We start from the raw sequence: 15,752 nt of genomic DNA, 5'->3' as shown, positions 1-15,752 counted from the left end.
AACTTGTAGTTATGCTATTTCTGGTGGTAATTTTTATTCTTTTCTAAATTAAAGAGATCAGTTAATTTTACAGCCAAAAAGTAGGAGTGAGTTCTTTGAATTGTTTAAAAGTTAATTGTCAGTAATTAGTGCATCAAAAACATGTTCATAAAAAGAAAATTATTACACTGTATTATTGAGTTAAAAATACTTAAATGTTTGAGGGATGCTGTAGATATTTCAGACTCATTTACCAGATGACATCCAAATAAATGTTTAGGAATTGATGTAGTCTACTTTGAATCTTTTGAATTGTACATTTGTTTTTCTCCTTTTTGTGTACATTTACATTATTACACATTTTGTGTTAATGGATTCTGTGAAGAGTGTATTGAATCACATATTCATATATTGATTGATGAATCTAGCAAAACAAAAAAAAACTGTCAAGAGTACCAAAAATTTACAAATCCACATTCTTTCAGTCCCACATGGGTTGAAAGTCCTTCTTGCCTGCCAAGAAGGTTTGTTTGGCCTCATGTCCTGCGCAGTGAATAATGCTAGATGGAGAGCAGTTATTTTTTTTGACAGTTGTTAATTTGTTTAAACTTTAGGAAAACACCAAGGTTCCTGCTAGGTTCATAAAAATGCCCTTAAAATTCAATCTAATGTCAGGTTATGTAATTCTTACTAATGTGGCATTACAGAGTCAATCCAGTGGGGAGGTGCGGAGTTAGGATATCTTTATTCTGATGGTCTCTCCTTTCTGCCAAAAGTTCAGAACAGAGAAAAAGTACTAATAGAAAAACTATGACTCTAGAAACATTGCTGTTTTTTGCCAGTTCTTTTTCCACAGTTCTCATGCATAGGCTGCCATTTGTGAATACTTACTATATTGTAAGGTGTTCCAAAATGAATATGTTCAAATTATGCTGTATAAAATCAATGCTACAACATTTACGTTGTGGCATTACATTTACAACATTTACGTTGTGGCCCACCAGGCTGGCACTGCCAGCCGAACCCAACACAGACACTCATGGGACACAGGTTCACGGCACACAAGTTTTATTTTTATTTTTCCCTTGTGGGAAACGCCTTCCCTGTTCCCCACAAGTATAACACAGTCCCAGCAAAAGCACAGCACAAACAATAAATCCCTTCCTTTACTCTTTTCCTTCTCCTCCTCCACTCCTCAGGTCAAGCTTATTCGCTCCTCCTCCCAACTCTGGCTCCCTGAGTAGTGGCTGCTGTTGATGATGGGTCTGGAACATAACTTCTGCGATAAGTGAACCGCGAAGTAGCGAGGGATTACTGTACATTAAAAAAAATAAGAGACGTAACAAGCACTCAGCACTTTCAATTTGAAAATGGTATCTACATGCTGTTAAGTATCTCACTTGATTCCCTTCAGACTTTTAACTTCGCACTTTTGCTCTCCTTTCCAAAGCTGTGCTTAACAGACAACACTAGATGGCACTGCAGACCAACCTTGAACACTGCTGCTTGGCGTCTGTCCTGATCACTGAAGCTTTCATTACACATTACTGCATTTCTTAGATTTGTGAGGCTTGTCTACATGACCTGATGTCATTTTGTGATCATGTAGGCACGAGAAAAACAGAAGGTCTTTTTGCTGTTTACTTTTTTATGAACATGCTCAACATACCGTCCCATAGTTATATCTACAGTGACGTAATGGGTTAATGGCAGCCTTCACAGTGAAATTTATTGACTTGTCTCAGGAAACAGTTAGTTTGAGGTGAAATTCAACCAAAGCACATATTAGTCAGTCAATTCACTTTTTTGTATATTGCTCTTCATTAAGTTCACGCACAGGGTGCTTCCATGGTTTCCAGCTATAATGCAGTGATAGAAATAATTAAGCCGTATATCATGTACATACAGAAAAATGCAAATCACATTGAACATATAATAAAGCAGAGCAAATTTCAATCCAAAACCATGTATGTGTGAGAATATGAGTTCATTAACATTATAATTAAGATATGGACACTTGACAACAGAAGAGAAAAAAACAAAAACCACAATTAACACAATCCAAGAGAACATAAACTGGGGGGCCATGGTCATGGACAAAGGTTGGAGACATAGTCCAACTAGGCACCCACCACCTCCTATGAATTATACTGTACTCAGTATATGTTCTGGGCCATCGTCTCTGAGAACTACTAGCAGCTTGCCAAAGTAGCAGTGTCACAAAGTGTCACAGTAGGATACCAAAAAGAGAAACTGAAGAGAGGAGAGTCAGTAACAGTTCATAACAATTGACAAGCTTGTATTTTTGTGCAAATGACTAACAAGCAGCTAATCAGCAGTTCTAATCAGGGTGTGCTACGCTAAAGTGTCGAGTCTTCAGGTTGGATTTAAAAGTTGAGACTGAAGGGACATCTGCCACACAATCAGGCACATGGTTGCACAGCTTTGGGGTCCTGTAGCTGTAATCTCCACCTCACACTGTTGTTTTATTAATCCTTGGAGTTTTTATTACATTGGCATCTTTAGATTTTACTGCACACTCTGGTTTATATTTAAAGATAAGTTCCGACAAGTAAGCAGGGCCTTGGCCATTTAAAGCTTTATAGGCAAGAAGACAGATTCTGAAATAAACACTAAGCTTAACTGGGAGCCTGTATCAGGACGAAGGAAATTATGTGGTCAGTCGCCCCAGTTCTAGTAAAAATGTTGCAGCAACATTTTGAAATAAGCTGCAAATAAAACAATTTGAACAGTCCGTGAATAACACATTGCAGTAGACAAATCTACTACAAAGAAATGCATGGAATAACTTCTCTGAGCCCCCCATATATGGAAAATTTCTTGGTTAGTGCAAACTTTTAGAAGCAAGTTTTAGACAGTGCTGTAATGTGTCTGTATGAAAGGTTTGACTGACACCTAGACTGGATGTCAAATCAGTAACATAAGCAAATGTTTAAAACACTGATGTCTATATCGTTCCCCTGAGTTAAGAATATTTCTGCTTTTTCTGTTTTCAGAGACATATAGCTACTGATCGGCCAGTTTTTTAACTGATTGATGAAATTAATTAAATCATTAGGACTAGGACAGGCCATAGAGCCCAATAACGTTTCCCAATCCTATCCACCAAATTTCTCCAAAATAACATCAATTCAAGTTTTGAAGGTTCTTAAGGTCCTACTTCCTAACACAACTTGGAAATTTACTCCATGTGTCTGTGGTTTTCTGTGTGAAGAAAGACTTTATAACAATTGGGGCAAAATTTACCCTTAACAAGTTTCCATCTGTGCCTCTGTGTTCTTGTTGAAGAATTTAATTTATATCTTTCTTCCTAACCCATATGTCACAGTCCTGGGATCAGCCTAGTTGCTTTTCTCTGAACTTTCAATAACCTTTTTTATAGAAGGGAGACCTATGTAATAAAAATAATTTATATATATATGTGTGTGTGTGTGTGTGTTGTGAAAAGATGGGATATGTTCAGCTGCAATGGTTAGGGGGCAAGCTGGTACTCCCTGTTTGAAAAGCAAACTTAAATAATACAAACAAAAAATAATCTGCCACTGCCGTTTCAGTAAAGTGTGTCTCCGCAGCACTCTTGCTGTCTGGCTTATCTCCTGGTTGGTTGAAAATAATAGAATCCTTGGAGTTCCAGGCTTCTTCCATTTCACAATTATTGAGGCCACTGTGCTCCTGGGAACACTCCAAGCTTTAGAAATGGTTTTATCTCCTTGCCCAGATCTTTGCCTCAGTTCAGTCTGATCACGGAGGAGTATCAAGACTTCCTTGGACTTCATGGCTTGAATTTTGTCCTGACATGCAGTGTGGATTGTGGGACCTTATATACACAAGGGTGTGCCTTTCTAAACAATGTCCAGTCTATTCAAATTTCCAAACCCCAGTCCCCTTATTGCAAGGTAGCAGCTCGACCACTGCACCACCGTGCTGCCTATATGTTGTGAAATAAACAGCCTTGACACATGAAACAAGGATTGGGGCAACCACCCATATTCTTAATTCCTAAAGGCAAATATGGAGCAGAGTTGTGCACAGAATTGAGTCCAAGACAGAACTGAATACAACTGGAGACTGATCAGCTTTTAAAGTAGGTCAGCAGAAGTGATGTCATCGGGACCCGGAACTGGAAGTGACTTTGTTGGAATCAGGCAGAATTTTCTGTGTCTGGTCTGCAGAGATAAAAGAGAAAGGTCTACTGCACCCTACCTCCCCCTGGCTTGGCGTGGAATTATCTTCTTTTGGTCCTTCTAGCTACCTCCCAGGTGCACGTGTGTGACAATATAAAATATATACAGTATATGTAGTGTGGAGAACCAGCCCTGGCACAGACATGCAGACACCGATGGTTCAAGCACACACACGTTTATTTAAAGTATTTACAATAAATATAGTCCTGCACACAACCCAGTGTCTCAAACACCAAACACCCTCAAGTCCGGGCCTCTCAAAAGTCCTGCCTTCACCGCTTCCACTCCTCTCCTCCGAGCTTTGTCTTCTTCCACCCAACTCCGGCTGATGACTGGAGGGAGGCAGCCCCTTTTATTTCCACCCAGATGTGCTCCAGGTGCCCCTTGATGAGCTTCCTGCACTCCGGGTGTACCTGTTATTTCTTCCGCCAGCACCTACAGGTGTGGTGGAAGTGCTGACGTCCAGGGCTCCTTACTTGTCCGGGTGCCCCCTGGCGGTGGCCACAGGTCTCTATAAGGTTGAGCTTCCATGCTCAATTCCCGTGGCCCCCATACAAACCAGGGCGGCTGCCCTTTCGTTGTCCGGTTGAGGCATAGTCCCTCTCTTGGTCCTTCTAGGTGTCCCAGCCGCCCGCCACAGTAGATAAACAACTTTGATAGAGCACATTCATTTATGTTTTTACTAATACAAAATCTTTTGTAGACTAAGGATATGTCTTTGATGGGTGAAAGTATGTTGGTCCCAAAATAAATATACTATTTATAACCCCAAAAAACTAGGAAAAGTCCTGCAGAGAATGTGCAAACTCTCGATAGACAGACAGACATCATTCTGCTGAAACTGTGTGGCTGCAGTGCTGGCCAACAATTAAATAATGAGTATTTACTTTGTAAAACACTGTAAGCAGTAGCTCAACAGATATTTCAAAAAAATTGGGGAGATGCCTATTTGAGTGGCAAACAATGTGAGGTTGTGTTTGGGTAGCTGTTTGATGTGAACAGTTGGAAAAGATAGTGCCTTTCATTCTTTTTAGTCTCCTTGGTATTACAATGTGTGTGAACTCTTTTAAATAGTGTCTTAACACAGCTCTGTTTATGTGATGATGGATGATTGCTAGCAAAGTGTATTATCTTGTCTGCATAATCCTCATGATCTTCTTCTTCTTCTTTTGGCTGCTCCTGTTAGGGGTTGCCACAGTGGATCATCTTGTTCCATATCTTTCTGTCCTCTGCATCTTGCTCTGTCACACCCATCACCTGCATGTCATCAAATCCATAAACCTCCTCTTAGGCCTTCCTCTTTTCCTTTTTCCTGGCAGGTCCATCCTTAACATCCTTTTCCCAATATACCCAGCATCTCCCCTCTGCACATGTCCAAACCAACACAATCTCGCCTCTCTGACTTTGTCTCCAAACTGTACAACCTGAGCTGACCTTCTAATGTACTCATTTCTAATCAAATCCTTCCTCATCACATCCAATGCAAATCTTAGCATCTTTAACTCTGCTATCTCCAGCTCTGTCTCCTGCTTTCTGGTCAGTACCACTGTCTCCAACCCATATAACATAGCTGGTCTTCCTATCGTCCTATAGACCTTCCCTTTCACTCTTGCTGATACCCTTCTGTCACAAATCACTCCTGACACTCTTCTCCACCCACTCCCCCCTGCCTGCACTTTCTTTTTCACCCCTCTTCCACAATCCCAAGTATTTAAACTCATCCACCTTCGCCAACTCTACTCATTGCATGCTCACCATTCCACTGAACTCCCTCTCATTCACACACATGTATTCTGTCTTGTTCTAACTGACCTTCATTCCTTTCTTCTCTAGAGCATATCTTCACCTCTCCAGGGTCTCCTCAACCTGCTCCCTACTATTGCTACAGATCACAATGTCATAAGCAAGCATCATAGTTCACGGGGACTCCTGTCTAATCTCGTCTGTCAACCTGTCCATCACCATTGCAAATCAGAAAGGGCTCAGAGCCAATCCCTGATGTAATCCCACCTCCACCTTGAATGCATCCGTCACTCCTACTGCAGACCTCACCACAGTCACACCTCCCTCGTACATATCCTGTACAACTCTTACGTACTTCTCTGCCACTCCCGACTTCCTCATGATAAAAACTTGTAATCATGGTGGCATTGTTACCTCTTTTAATGGATATGTCCAGAAAATTGATGCATCTGTTTATTTCTTTTTTTATAGTAAACTGGATTGCAGGGAGTATTGTACTGATGTGGTTGTGGAAATCATTCAGCTGGTCACTTTTTTATATGAATAATGTGTATCTAGTTGTACACATGGGACAAACATCAAAACACTCGCCACGCGTATACAGGAACATTGCAATGCGATCAGAAGAAAAGACCCATGGTCTCTGATTTACACACATTCAAGTTCAACTGGACACACATTTAAATGGGACATAGTGCAAGTAAAATTCAAGGCTACTACGGAAAGTGCCAGAGAGCTGGCTGAAATGTGGCTCTCCAATGAAAATGCCATTAATAGTCATTTGGACATGAACCCAACATATACAGGATTGAAAAGAAGAACATGCACTTAAGAAATAAGACTTTATGACCAACACCCTCTGAACCCCCCTCAACAATCCCCCCATCCACCTACCCCTCCCTCCCCATTTGCTACATATTGCCTTGGATTCCCGTAAGTCTAATCATTTTCCTCTGATAATGATTCCTGATAGGAGTTGAAAGCTTAGGAAGAAAAAAACATTTTAAGATATGGGATTCATTTTCTCCCTTTGTGGATTGCCAGCTACAAATATGCAAACTGTATCACAGACCTTCATTTCCATTTGTACGATATACTATATATATATATACACACACATATACATTTATATATACAGTATATACATGCATATAAATAATCTTAACATTTGGTGTTTTTTTTCCAAAAATGAAAAAAATAATAGTTTTCAACCACTGTCTATTATTCCTGTTATTTTATGGTCCATTGTTCTGGGCATGGTCTGTGACAATATGCTAATTCAAATCGATTTGTATTGTGTACTAAATTTATGCAGAACATAAAATTTGAGCAAAGCTGTACAGCCAGCTGAGGAGCACATTGACATTGTGTGGAATTGTGTGGATAACACAGAAGGAAAAATATTAAATGTCACAGGCAGCTGATAAGAATTTAATTTTTTAAAATATAACAGACATGGCATATCATATTATATTGAAATTATGTTAGGCATATCCAGGAAGCCCTTGTGACCCCCAGCATATGGTTTGCTCTCTTGTATTAGTGCAGATTGGTGAGTTACCAGTGAAGCAGACATGAAACAAAAAGACGTATTTGATTTACACCGAGGGCTCAAGCTTACTTTCTTGTTATCCTCTATGAATGCTATTCTTACTGCACAAAGCATTTATCAACAAGGCCACTGGCTGTCCTTCACAAGAGGGAATGATAACTCTCCAGAATGAGCTGCAAGCCCAAAGATGATCCAGATTTTTTTTTTTTGGGACCTGGGGAGGTGTTTCGAATTTGGATGGATTTCACAGAATTACTGATGCATGCTCAGTCCATCACCCTCACTTTTACTCTTTGTGTCTGCACTAACACAGAGGCACAGCAGTTAGCGCTGCTCATTGGTAACTTCAAGCTGATTTCCTTGCACATTCCCTTTGCATTTTCTTTTGCTATTCTGGTTTCCTTTGCACCCTAAAGATGTGTTTGTCACATCGACTGGCAAAACTAAATTATCCAAGTGTTGTTAAGTGAATACCATCCTGGATTGGGTTTCCAGAGTTACTGGGATGGTCTTTGGTTTTATATACGCCTATAATGGAAACAGCCAGTTAAGAAAATGGATGTTCTTACATCCTGCAGTGGGTTGGCATGCTGCCCGGGATTGGTTCCTGCCTTGTGCCCTGTGTTGGCTGGGATTGGCTCCAGCAGACCCCCGTGACCCTGTGTTTGGATTCAGCGGGTTGGAAAATGGATGGATGGATGGATGTTCTTACATCAGCGTATCTAATTACTTGTCAACCCTAGAGTTACAATAACTTGTAGAATTTGATTATTTAACCGTGAGTCTCCAGTCTTAGAAAATCCAGAAAAGAGTGTTTTCATTTGTTTAAATGATAGATGTGTAGCTAACAGTTGGGTTTTACTGAGAGTTCTGCATTTCTTCAGAACATGTTTTTGAAGTATTCACAATATGATCCATGTTTTTATAATTAAAAAGTCATCAAATAAAGGGTGGTAAGACCACAAAAGTACAGCATAAACAGGCCTCATATTATACTCACATAAATTATGATACAGAAAAACAATATGGCACAAAACAACAGATACAAGGATAAGTAAAATGAAAGGTAGCAGTTCCTGTGTTTCACTGTGGACAGGAACAAGAAGTGTGCAGTCACCTCTTACAATGCTGCCAATGATGATGCAGCTCTCTTCCAGATGTTTGTGATGGGTTCCTGTGTCCTGGTATTGTTCATAGCCAGGTCATTGCTGTAATCAAGCAGGGTCTGGATAGGATCTTTACACGCAATGACAAATCCCAGTCTTGAATTCCATGAAGATATTCTGTCATGGCTGTCATCCAACAGCAATGTGTGAGCCTCATGATTTAGGGACAAAACTGAACAGTACATGAGGTGCAATTACTGTTTGGGTGTTTGCCTCCTCCCATCTCTGGCTCCTTGAGCAGTGGCGGCTGGCCCCTTTTATAGGACACCTGGAAGCATTCCAGATGTCCAATGAGCTCCTTCTGGCAGCACTTCTGGGTGTGGGGGAAGTACTGCTAAATAGGGCTCAGGAAACGTCCATGTATAATATGTGTATAATGCAGTATATAGTAAATAAAGGTAGATAAACAAAAAAAATGGTTGGAAATAGACAATGTCTTGTGGTAGAGGGTTAGGTTTAGGTTTAGGTTTATTTGTCATATATAGGTTAACACCGGGTCAACATACAATGAAATGTGTATGACGAGAAAAAACAAGTCACTCAGCCTAGATCCAATAAAGCTTAAAAAAGACTCTCACCACCTGGGGCCTGTTTGTGAGGAAAGAGAAAATCCATCTGCAGATGGTCGTCCCCAACCCAAGGTCGTCAAGCTTCAAGACGAGTTTTGAGGGGATGATGGTGTTGAATGCCGAGCTGTAATCTATGAACAGCATTCTTACATATGTATTTCCTTTTTCCAGGTGGGTGAGGGCAGTGTTTATTGTTAGCGCAATGGCATCCTCTGTCGATCTGTTTGCTCTGTAAGCAAATTGGAGAGGATCCAGCGTGTCGGGGAGGGAGGAGCAGATGTAACCTTTGACTAGTTGCTCGAAGCACTTCATAATGACCGATGTCAGTACAACCGGGCGATAGTCATTCAGACAGGAGACCACCGGTTTCTTTGGGACAGGAATGATGGTGGATGCCTTGAAGGAAGTGGGGACCACTGACTGCCTCAGGGAGAGATTGAAAATGTTGGTGAACACACCTGCTAGCTGGTCAGCACACGCCCTGAGGGCACGGCCTGGGATGCCATCTGGTCCCGGAGCTTTGCGAGGATTGACCTTTTTGAAGGACCTTCTCACATCAGACGTTTCAAGGATCAGAGTGACAGACTCACTGCCCCCTTGAGGATATAGCACCTGTTCTTTGTTGGCTGCATCAAAACGAGCATAGAAAGTGTTGAGCTCGTCTGCAAGACATGCAGTGGGCTGAACACTGACTGTGTTTTTCTTTTTATAGTCAGTGATGCAGCGCAGTCCATTCCACAGGCGCTTGGTGTCAGAGCTGTGGTAGCTTGACTCCACTTTGTCCCTGTAGTCCCGTTTGGCCTTCTTGATGGACCTCCAGACGTCGTATCTGGCTGCTTTGTATGCATCAGAGTCCCCTGAGCAAAAGGCAGAGGTCCGCGCCTTGAGCTTAGCCCTATTTACCCAGGGTTTCTGGTTAGGATATATGCAAACGATGGTTTTAGTGACAACATCGTCAATGCACTTGCTGATATATCCTGTGACAGAGTCTGTGAATTCATTGATGTTGCCATCAGCTGCATCCTCAAACATCTGCCAATCAGTTGTTTCAAAGCAGTCCTGTAAGACCCCCTCAGCTTCACTGTCCCATTTATAGATGTTCCTGTAAACCGGTTTTTCCTGTTTAAGTCTTTGTTTATATGCAGGCAGCAGCAATATAGAGCAATGGTCTGCTTTTCCAAAAGCTGGTCGGGGACGAGATTTGTAGGAGTCCTTGAATAAGGTGTAACAATGATCCAGTGTTTGATCACCTCTTGTGGGGGGGGAGATGTGCTGATAGTATTTAGGGAGAACTTTCTTCATGTTTGCTCTGTTAAAGTCTCCCAACACAATAAATGCTGCTTCTGAGTTAGTGTTCTCTAGTCCACTGGTTAGTAGTGCCCTCTTCTGTTGAAAACAAAAAGAGCTCCAGATCACAGACAGTGTCCTCCTGTGAAGATGGACCATGAATGAACGATGACTCCTAATGTGGTTTGGGTTTAAAGAGGAAGCTGAAGCAGAAGAGGTTGACAGGAATGGAACCAGAAATAACGTCAGTTGTCTTCCATGACTTTTCCACTCTAAAGGAGACACAAACTGGGTTAGTGCTTGTGTCACAGAAAACATCTTCCCCGTACTTTTCCTCATACGGACACCTGTGAGACAATCCTGAAGCTTGCAAGTGTGACAATGTAAAAAATACATAGATATAATAATATAGATGTAATATATATATATATATATATATATATATATATATATATATATATATATATATATAGTATGCGCATACAAGACGTGGTCATGTATTTTTCAGTATTGTTTTCCTTGTTTATGTTGAGCAACTGTTTTCAATGTTTCCAGCATGAATACACTGCATGCAGAGTTACCTAGTACTAGAAACTGTGTGAAGGGAAAAATAGTATACAGTGCATCCAGAAAGTATTCACAGCGCATCACCTTTTCCACATTTTGTTATGTTATAGCCTTATTCCAACATGGATTAAATTAATTTTTTTCCTCAGAATTCTGCACAGAACACAGCATAATGACAATGTGAAAAAAGTTTACTTGAGGTTTTTGCAAATTTATTAAAAATAAAAAACTGAGAAATCACATGTACATAAGTATTCACAGCCGTTGCTCAATACTTTGTCGATGCACCTTTGGCAGCAATTACAACCTCAAGTCTTTTTGAATATGATGCCACAAGCTTGGAACACCTATCCTTGGCCAATTTCGCCCATTCCTTTTTGCAGCACCTCTCAAGCTCCATCAGGTTGGATGGGAAGCATCGGTGCACAGCCATTTTAAGATCTCTCCAGAGATGTTCAATTGGATTCAAGTCTGGGCTCTGGCTGGGCCACTCGAGGACATTCACAAAGTTGTCCTGAAGCCACTCCTTTGATATCTTGGCTGTGTGCTTAGGGTCGTAGTCCTGCTGAAAGATGAACCGTCGCCCCAGTCTGAGGTCAAGAGCACTCTGGAGCAGATTTTCATCCAGAATGTCTCTGTACATTGCTGCAGTCATCTTTCCCTTTATCCTGAGTAGTCTCCCAGTTCCTGCCGCTGAAAAACATCCCCACAGCATGATGCTGCCACCACCATGCTTCACTGTAGGAATGGTGCCAGGTTTCCTCCAAACGTGACGCCTGGCATTCACACCAAAGAGTTAAATCTTTGTTTCATCAGACCAGAGGATTTTCTTTCTCATGGTCTGAGAGTCCTTCAGGTGCCTTTTGGCAAACTCCAGGTGGGCTGCCATGTGCCTTTTGCTAAGGAGTGGCTTCCGTCTGGCCACTCTGCCATACAGGCCTGATTGGTGGATTGCTGCAGAAATGGTTGTCCTTCTGGAAGGTTCTCCTCTCTCCACAGAGGACCTCTGGAGCTCTGACAGAGTGACCATCGGGTGCTTGGTCTCCTCCCTGACTAAAGCCCTTCTCCCCCGATCGCTCAGTTTAGATGGCCGGCCAGCTCCAAGAAGAGTCCTGGTGGTTTTGAACTTCTTCCACTTACGGATGATGGAGGCCACTGTGCTCATTGGGACCTTCAAAGCATCAGAAATTTTTCTGTAACCTTCCCCAGACAATCCTGTCTCAGAGGTCTACAGACAATTCCTTTGACTTCATGCTTGGTTTGTGCTCTGACATGAACTGTCAACTGTGGGACCTTATATAGACAGGTGTGTGCCTTTCCAAATCATGTCCAATCAACTGAATTTACCACAGGTGGACTCCAATTAAGCTGCAGAAACATCTCAAGGATGATCAGGGGAAACAGGATGCACCTGAGCTCAAATTCGAGCTTCACGGCAAAGGCTGTGAATACTTATGTACATGTGCATTCTCAATTTTTTTATTTTTAATAAATTTGCAAAAACCTCAAGTAAACTTTTTTCATGTTGTCATTATGGGGTGTTGTATGTAGAATTCTGAGGAAAAAAATGAATTTAATCCATTTTGGAATAAGGCTGCAAAATAACAAAATGTGGAAAAAGTGATGCGCTGTGAATACTTTCCGGATGCACTGTATATTACTAATATAATAGTATATATTCTGAAATTTTCTTTAATCTTTTGATTTCACCAATTTTTGACAAATGTTAGGACTGTTTGAGTACTTTTGTTAGACAGTCTTGCCTGCATGAAATTATTTAAAAATATGATAAAAAGCTAAAAAATGTTATGATCCAATAAACCTATACTATATATGCCTTGGAAATTCTTCCATACCAAACAACAATAACAACTACAACAACAAAAGAAATTTAAAAAAAAAACCTGCTAGCCCCAGTTCTTTAACTCTCCACTAGGTGTCAATAAACCAACAGAAATTAAAGTATACTAATATAACTCCTATTTGTCATTGTAACATTTTGTGGAGAACATTATGCCAATTATAGAACTATATACACAGACACACTCACACACATATACAGTCATATGAAAAAGATTGGGAACCCCTCTCAGCCTGCTTAATAATTTACTTTCAACAAAAATGATAACAGTGGTATGTCTTTCATTTCCTAGGAACATCTGAGTATTGGGGTGTTTTCCGAACAAAGATTTTTAGTGAAGCAGTATTTAGTTGTATGAAATTAAATCAAATGTGAAAAACTGGCTGTGCAAAAATTTGGGTCCCCTTGTAATTTTGCTGATTTGAATGCATGTAACTGCTCAATACTGATTACTTGCAACACCAAATTGGTTGAATTAGCTTGTTAAGCCTTGAACTTCATAGACAGGTGTATCCAATCATGAGAAAAGGTATTTAAGGTGGTCAATTACAAGTTGTGCTTCCCTTTGACTCTCCCCTGAAGAGTGACAGCATGGGATCCTCAAAGCAACTCTCAAAAGATCTGAAAAAAAAGATTGTTCCGTATCATGGTTTAGGGGAAGGCTACAAAAAGCTATCTCAGAGGTTTAAACTGTTAGTTTCAACTGTAAGGAATGGAATCAGGAAATGGAAGGCCACAGGCACAGTTGCTGTTAAACCCAGCAGGTCTGGCAGACCAAGAAAAACACAGGAGCGGCGTATGCGCAGGATTGTGAGAATGGTTACAGACAACCCACAGATCACCTCCAAAGACCTGCAAGAACATCTTGCGGCAGATGGTGTATCTGTACATCGTTCTACAATTCAGCACAATTTGCACAAAGAACATCTGTAGCAGGGTGATGAGAAAGAAGCCCTTTCTGCACTCACGTCTCAAACTGAGTCGCTTGTTGTATGCAAATGCTCATTTAGACAAGCCAGATTCATTTTGGAACAAAGTGCTTTGGACTGATGAGACATAAATTGAGTTATTTGGTCATAACAAAAAGCGCTTTGCATGGTGGGAGAAGAACACTGCATTCCAAGATAAACACCTGCTACTTACTGTCAAATTTGGTGGAGGTTCCATCATGCTGTGGGGCTATGTAGCTAGTTCAGGGACTGGGCCCTTTTGAAAGTTGAGGGCCAGATGAATCCAACCCAATATCAACAAACTCTTCAGGATAATGTTCAAGCTTCAGCAGTCACAAAGTTGAAATTACGCAGGGTTTGGATATTCCAACAAGACAATGACCCAAAACACAGTTCAAAATCTACAAAGGCATTCTTGCAGAGGGAGAAGTACAATGTTCTGGAATGGCCGTCACAGTCCCCTGACTTGAATATCATCGAAAATCTATGGGATAATTTGAAGCAGGCTGTCCATGCTCAGCAGCCATCAAATTTAACTGAACTGGAGAGATTTTGTATTGAAGAATGGTCAAAAATACCTCCATCCAGAATCCAGACACTCATCACTCATCAGAGGCTGTTATATTTGCAAAAGGAGGCTCAACTAAGTACTGATGTAATATCTCTGTTGGGGTGCCCAAATTTATGCACCTGTCTAATTTTGTTATGATGCATATTGCATATTTTCTGTTAATCCAATAACTTAATGTCACTGCTGAAATACTACTGTTTCCATAAGGCATGTCATATATTAAAAGGAAGTTGCTACTTTGAAAGCTCAGCCAATGATAAACAAAAATCCAAAGAATTAAGAGGAGGGGTTCCCAAACTTATTCATATGACTGTATATATATGTAGATATATATACATATATGCGCATATATATATACACACCTCTATATATAGAGGAGAGATGGAAGGAACACAGGGTGAGTCAAGCAAAGTGTTGGGGTGCTAGCCGGGTTCCCCTTTTAATTGTAAGGAGAGCTGTTAAACAAATCAGGTGCATGAGGGCACAAAATATAACAAACATAAATATCCTTCCTGGATTCTCAAAGACGTTGGCACTTAAGACTGGTCTGACTTGTGAAGCTTCATCCTTGACTAAGTCTGGGGCTAAATGACGTAATGCCATTTGGGCCATTCAGGTTTTTATAGTCCCTCAACCCAAAGGGGCAGGATTAGTTGCCCACAAGGGGTGACTTCTTGGTGCTGTGGGGAAGAAAAATGACAATACCATTAGTGATAACACCCCTTTTCTCCCTGGGGGGATTTGTATACCTTAGATGAGCCAGGGAAGTGTTCCTCTAACACGCATGTGTGAATATACATACATAGTGGCCTGATGCAGGAATGACAGCTCAACTACTCTGGAAAATTTGGTACAGCAAATGGGTCATCATGTTTATTGTCTGAAGACCAAACAAAACCAAAACAAAAGAAAAGGCTCTATGGCGTATTTCCTGTTAAGCAGGTGAATCAAAGCAAGAAAAGAAAGGTGTTGCGCTGGATAGTCAGGTTGTAAAGCTGAGGCTGTGAGGAGATCCTTTGACGTGCATGTGTGACTATATATTCATATACATGAATATATATATATATTCTGAAATAAACAGACTCAACACACTCAAAAAAGTTTTGGGGCAGCCACCTGTATAATATCCCTGGCTGCCAAAGGGAATGAGAATGGCACTGATGTGCATAGGTTGGAGTCCACAACTGAACTCATGTCTTAGTGAAAATAGGGCGGCTTTAAAGGCCAGAACTAAAGGTGACAGTTCAGAGCCGGAAGTGATGCTCTTCAGGGTGCCGTAACTGGAATTGACGTTCTTCTGGG

The sequence above is a fragment of the Erpetoichthys calabaricus genome, chromosome 8, assembly GCF_900747795.2.
Source record: "Erpetoichthys calabaricus chromosome 8, fErpCal1.3, whole genome shotgun sequence".
Lineage (NCBI taxonomy): Eukaryota > Metazoa > Chordata > Cladistia > Polypteriformes > Polypteridae > Erpetoichthys > Erpetoichthys calabaricus.
Note: the sequence above shows the minus strand (reverse complement) of the source record.